The 6,548-nt window shown below is 41.3% G+C and overlaps 1 long non-coding RNA gene across 1 annotated transcript; it reads right to left on the reverse strand.

Moving 5' to 3' along the window:
* Nucleotides 1-2,231: 2,231 nt before the first annotated feature.
* Nucleotides 2,232-2,897, reverse strand: LOC132537544 (uncharacterized). Its single transcript, XR_009549014.1, has 2 exons — nucleotides 2,820-2,897; nucleotides 2,232-2,568 (listed from the first exon to the last, which is right to left on the reverse strand). It is a non-coding gene; the product is annotated as an uncharacterized LOC132537544 (long non-coding RNA).
* Nucleotides 2,898-6,548: the final 3,651 nt, after the last annotated feature.

Genomic DNA, 6,548 nt, shown 5'->3' on the forward strand with positions numbered 1-6,548 from the left:
TAGCAGCCACAGAAATGTAGGTGGAGCAATATATTGTTCTTTTTAAAAAACTTGTTTTATTTTTTATTTATTTAAATTAAAAAATCTTTATTTTCCCTCTTGCTGCTCTTTTTTTTTGTTGTTGTTGTTGTAGTTGTTGTTACTGATGTCGTCATTGTTAGGACAGAGATAAATGGAGAGAGGAAAGGAAGACAGAGAAGGGGAGAGATAGACACCTGCAGACCTGCTTCACTGCTGGTGAACTGACTCCCCTGCAGATTGGGAGCTAAGGGCTTGAACCAGGATCCTTCCATGGGTCCCTGCGCTTTGTGCCACGTGTGCTAAACCTGCTGTGCTACCACCCAACTCCCAATGTATTGTTCTTGTATATGTAACTGGGAAGGGTTAAAAACTTATGGCAAAAAAGATATTAAAAAAAAAAAACTTATGGCAATATTGGCTGAGAGAAGAGACACTCATGCATTACAGATAAAAATATTCACCTTTGGGGACGGCTGGTGGCTTACCTGGTTGAACATATTATAGTGCATAAGGACCCAGGTTCAAGTCCTGCATGGGAAAGCTTTGTGAGTGGCGAAGCAGTGTTGCAGGTGTTTCTCTCTCTCTCTGTGTCACTCTCATCCCTTTTGATTTCTGACTGTCTCTATCCAATAAATTAATAAAGGGGAGTCAGGCGGTTTAAGCACAGATGGTGCAAAGCGCAAGGACTGGCCGAAGGATCCCAGTTCCAGCCCCCGGCTCCCCATCTGTAGGGGAGTTGCTTCACAGGTGGTAAAACAAGTCTGCAGGTATCTATCTTTCTCTCCCCCTCTCTGTCTTCCCCTCTTCTCTCCATTTCTCTCTGTCCCATCTAACAATGACATCAACCATAACAACAATAAAACAAGGGCAACAAAAGGGGATAAATAAAATAAATATTTTTTAAAAATAATAAAGACGAGGATCGGGTGGTGGCGCAGTGGGTTAAGCGCACGTGGCGCAAAGCACAGGGACCGGCGTAAGGATACCGGTTCGAGCCCCCAGCTCCCTACCTGCAGGGGAGTCACTTCACAGGTGGTGAAGCAGGTCTGCAGGTGTCTATCTTTCTCTCCCCCTCTCTCTGTCTTCCCCTTCTCTCTCCATTTCTCTCTGTCCTATCCAACAACAAAGCAACATCAACGATGGCAATAATAACTGCAATGAGGCTGCAACAACTAGGGCAACAAAAAGGGGGAAAAATGGCCGCCAGGAGTGGTGGATTCATGGTGCAGGCACCGAGCCCAGCAATAACCCTGGAGGAAAAAAAAATAATAATAAAGACAATACAAATTTAAAAAAAATATATTTACCTTTTATGAAGGTGATGGTAATTTGAGAAGTTGCATCCAAAATTTTGAAATTTGCATATCCTATATCCAATCCACTCCCTCTATCCTACAATCCCTGGAAATAAGCAAGCATTCTGCTTTTAGTAGTTTATCCTCAGGAAATAAACAGAGATGTGCCCAAAGATATGAATCCATTCATAGTGCTAGTGTTGGGGTATGGGATAGAAAGTAAAAACTCTATGTATTCAATAGGACTAATAGCACACACATGTGATAAAAACAAGCAGTCAAAGACTCTTCACATCTTAAGAGATTTTATAAGAAAGTATTAGGTGAAAAAAAGGAGATTTTGAAATAGAAGTAGTGTGGTTCTACTTTTATTAAAATACATTTGTATGCCCATGGAAAGTCCAGAAGACTTATCAGTCTGCTAGTAGCATGGAAATTGAATGATGATACTAAAATGAATTTGTTTTACCTTTGAACCTTCCTATATTTCTGTGTTTCTTATCATGCATGTTACTTTACATTAGGTGAAAAAAAAGCACTAAATATTATAGAAGGAAAGAAAGCAGTGAGAAATTTTTATTTCATATCTTTTATTCCTGATTATTTCTGAGGTCGAACAAAGAAGCAATGTTCTTCCTGGCCATATGTTTCTAAGCAAGGTGTGGTACCTCACTGCCCAGCACTGCACAAGCATTTGGATCTCACTGGCTATGGTACATTACTGGCTCCATGATGACAACACTCCTCAGCTTGCATATGGCCGCCTTCTCCCTGTGCATTCATGGTGTATATGTTTTACAGTGGAACATGGTAGCACAGTATGTATTATGGTAATACTGGTAAGATAAACCTAGAAATCAATGCCAATGTAATCTTCACAGAACAGTTACGTGAAGTAATTTTATCAGCTGGAAGTACTGGAATAAATTTACTTTAATATGAAAGATGATCAAAAGAGGTTGGGTCCACAGAAGATATCTGTCATAATAAAACAACATGTAATAATACAGTTAGTATCAGAATCAGTCACAAAGGGCAAAAGGAATGAACATCTGTACAGTGCAAAAATAAAAACAAGACTAGAGTTGAGCAGATAGCATAATGGTTATTAGACTTTCATGTCTGATGTTCCAAAGTCCCAGATTCAAACCCCACATCATCATAAACAAGAGTCTCTGGGAAAAAAAAAAAACAACAAACACCAAACCACAACAGAAACTAATAGGGCTGTCAAAATAGCTCACTAGGTGCACTCGTTATGATTGGGCCCTCCTCAATCGCTATCGAACAGGCCATGGCCGGTGCGCCGCTATGTTCCATCGCTGGGGAGCCAGAGAAGACCCGAACTGCCCCTGCGGCTCCAGACAGACTATGACCCACATAGTCAACGACTGCCACCTCTCCAGATTCAAAGGAGGTCTCGAAACTTTACATCAGGCTCAACCTGACGCTGTTGACTGGCTATGGAAGAAGGGCAAACGCTAGAAGAAGAACTAGGTGCACTGCTTTCCATGCGCACCGTGCAAGTTGGAGCCCAGCCCCACTGCATCTAAGGAAGCTTTGGTGCTGGTGTCCCTTTTTATCTGAACATCAGACTGGAGCACTCAAGGCCTGAAGATGATCAAAAATAAGTAAATGAAAACAAAATTATTCTCTATAGTCTGCATGTGCAAGTGTCTGGCATCTCTTTGATGGTCATACTTCCTTTTTTACAGGCTAGAGCTTACTCTAATGATGCTATTTTAACTGAATCACCTCTTTAAAGATTTGACTACCAAATACAACAACATTCTCAGTTACTAGGGGATCAGGACTTCAATGTGTAAAATTTAAAGGCAATTTAAGTCAGATCCTGAGAGGCTTTAAGACCGGCCAATTCTATTTAGCACTGCCCAGGTTGGGCAGTTGGTTGGTGGGACCTACGGGTACCTGTTACTTCTTGTGGTTTCCCAGCTGGCAAGCATTAAGGGGAGGATTTACATGTAGCCCCATCCAGTCCATAGACGATCGTGCCAGCTGCAGGTTCACTGTGATGGCAGAGGGGGTGTGTAGTGTGGCCTACAGGCAGGAAGAGATTAGCCCGAGTGTGAATACATGCTGAGCTGGCAAAGTGTAGGGTGTAGCCTGCTTATGGAGACCTTTATAACCTGCAGAAGGCAAAGAACCACCTTGCAAAGTCTAGGAAAAGGGAGAGGCAGAACTGGCGATGTTATTTTTAGACACTGTACCCAGATTTCCTGCTCCACCTCCACTCTCACCATGAATGTGTACTAGAGAACAGTCCAGTTTACAAAGATTTTTTTTTTTTTACATGCTTTCTCTTAATCTCACAGTGACTTTGCAGCACAACAGGGCAAAGGTTCTAAATGAGTGGTTTCCTAAGACAAGACTGCTCACTTATCCTCTCAGGTTAGAATAGCCACCTGACTATGCTGTTGAGAGACAACACTGACTCTATCGGTTGACTTTCTAAACTTCCTTAAGTGATTTTTTTAAGTCCAAGATTTCAAATGTTAAAGCCCCTACCTATTTATACTACCTTTTTAGCCATTCAAATTCCAAGAAAAAAAAGGCAAATAAAATAATTCATTTTAAGTATTTTTTTAGAGCAAGATGATCTATAGACTTTTTTAAAAAATTTTTTTATATTTATTTTATTTATTTATTCCCTTTTGTTGCCATTGTTGTTTTATTGTTGTAGTTATTATTGTTGTTGTCGTTGTTGGATAGGACAGAGAGAAATGGAGAGAGGAGGGGAAGACAGAGAGGAGGAGAGAAAGATAGACTCCTGCAGACCTGCTTCACCGCCTGTGAAGCGACTCCCCTGCAGGTGGGGAGCCGGGGTTCGAACCGGGATCCTTATGCTGGTCCTTGTGCTTTGCGCCACCTGCGCTTAACCCGCTGCACTACAGCCTGACTCCCAATCTATAGACTTTTTTAAAAAACCTGTTGTCTTCTGGGAGTTGGGCGGTAGCGCAGGTGGCGCTAAGCGCAAGGACTGGTGTAAGGATTCTGGTTCAAGCCCCCAGCTCCCCACCTGTAGGGGAGTCGCTTCACAGGCGGTGAAACAGGTCTGCAGGTGTCTATCTTTCTCTCCCCTTCTCTGTCTTCCCCTCCTCTCTCCATTTTTCTCTGTCCTATCCAACAACGATGACAACAATAATAACTACAACAATAAAACAAGGGCAACAAAAGGGAGTAAATATAATAAATAAATATATATATATATTATTTATTTATTTATTTTTTATTTAAGAAAGGATTAATTAACAAAACCATAGGGTAGGAGGGGTACAACTCCACACAATTCCCACCGCCCAATCTCCATATCCCACCCCTTCCCCCGACAGCTTTCCCACTCTATCCCTCTGGGAGCATGGACCCAGGGTCATTGAGGGTTGCAGAAGGCAGAAGGTCTGGCTTCTGTAATTGCTTCCTCGCTGAACATGGGCGTTGACTGGTCGGTCCATACTCCCAGTCTGCCTCTCTCTTTCCCTAGTAGGATGGGTCTCTGGGGAAGCTGAGCTCCAGGACACATTGGTGGTGTCTTCAATCCAGGGAAGTCTGGCCAGCATCCTGATGACACCTGGAACCTGGTGACTGAAAAGAGAGTTAACATACAAAGCCAAACAAATTGTTGAGCAATCATGGACCCAAAGCTTGGAAAAGTGGAGAGGAAGTATTAGGGAGGTACTCACTGCAAACTCTAGTATACTTCTGCTTTCTTACTTTGGTGCCGTACTCCAAACTCAGTCAATTTCTGCTTTGCGTTTCTACTTCTTTTTTTTTTTTTTTTTTTACATGCATAACATTCCCCAGATTCCCATTTAGCAATACAACCCCCACTATTTCATTCATCATTTTTCATGGACCTGTATTCTCCCCTCCCACCCACCCACCCCAGAGTCTTTTACTTTGGTGTAATACTCCAATTACATTACAGGTTCGACTTGTGTTTTCTTTTCTAATCTTGTTTTTCAACTTCGGCCTGAGAGTGAGGTCATCCCATATTCATCGATAAATATTTTTTTAAAAAAGAATCCATTAAAAAAAAAAACAACCTATTGTCTTCTATCCACATTTATCACAAATGGCTACAAAAGCTTGACCAAGTCTAAGATTTGTTGCATTTTTGTTGGGTACTTTAGTAAAATACATAAACTGGAACACATTGTACTTACTGTCCTATATGAAGTCAGTGCTCATCAGCTAGGGAGCTGGCTCAGCAGGACAGTGCATGAATTCCACATGTTAGGTCCTACGTTTGATCTCTGGATCCATAAGGAGCACCACAGACAATACCAGGGACAAAAATGGATGGATGGGGTAGTGCTTTGGTATCTTTTCCTCAACTTCTCTTTCTGTAAAATTGCAGAATAAAAATTGGGCCAGGGAGGTAGGTAGCTCAGTGGCATTGCACATGCTGCCACTTTAGTCTGAACACTCACTTTCAGTAGTTCAGTACTCGCTGAAAAAACAGTTAAATAAATTTCCAGTGCTTATGTGTCAGTGTCTAGCAGTGTTACCATTATATATTATTATATAATCTTGCTTTCACAGCTGCTCACATCATATATATATATATATAAATGATTAGCTGCCTTATATTTCACTGTCCATGAGAATCACTTAAATCAAGTAAAGTATAGTTTAAGTTGATAGTAATTAAGTGTCTAAGAGAAAAAGAAAAAAAAAGAACAAAGATTTTGGTCTGAGAGATGGTACAGTGGGTAGAGCACCACACTTGGATGCATGAGGTCCTGAGTTTGATCCTTAGTATTGAATATCCCAGAGTGATGCTCTGATTTTTTTCCCCTCTCATTAATAAATACATTAAAAGAAGAAGAAAAAGAAGAAGGAGGAGGAAGAAGAGGAGGAAGAGATGGTGGTATTTCACATACTATATGCATGTTGGTATTTTAGAAACTGCAGCTAAGAAAAGTCTCTTTGAAAAGGTGGTATTAGAAAAAAATAAGACACAATTCAAGGAGAGCACTGAATACAAAATTCCCAGAGGTAGGAATCTTTCCAGTTTGTCTGAGGAACAGTGAGGGGGCCAGCAGAACTGGAGAAGGTTGAAAGAAGAGGCACAAAAATCAGACCATGGTGGACAGAATAGATGATATAGGTGACAGAACCATGTAGTTTGCACTCAGTGACTCAGAAAGATCTGGAGGACCCTGAGCACAGGAATAACATGGCTGCATAGGCTCTGAGCAAATCATCCTGGCT

The sequence above is a fragment of the Erinaceus europaeus genome, chromosome 3 (genome assembly GCF_950295315.1).
Source record: "Erinaceus europaeus chromosome 3, mEriEur2.1, whole genome shotgun sequence".
Lineage (NCBI taxonomy): Eukaryota > Metazoa > Chordata > Mammalia > Eulipotyphla > Erinaceidae > Erinaceus > Erinaceus europaeus.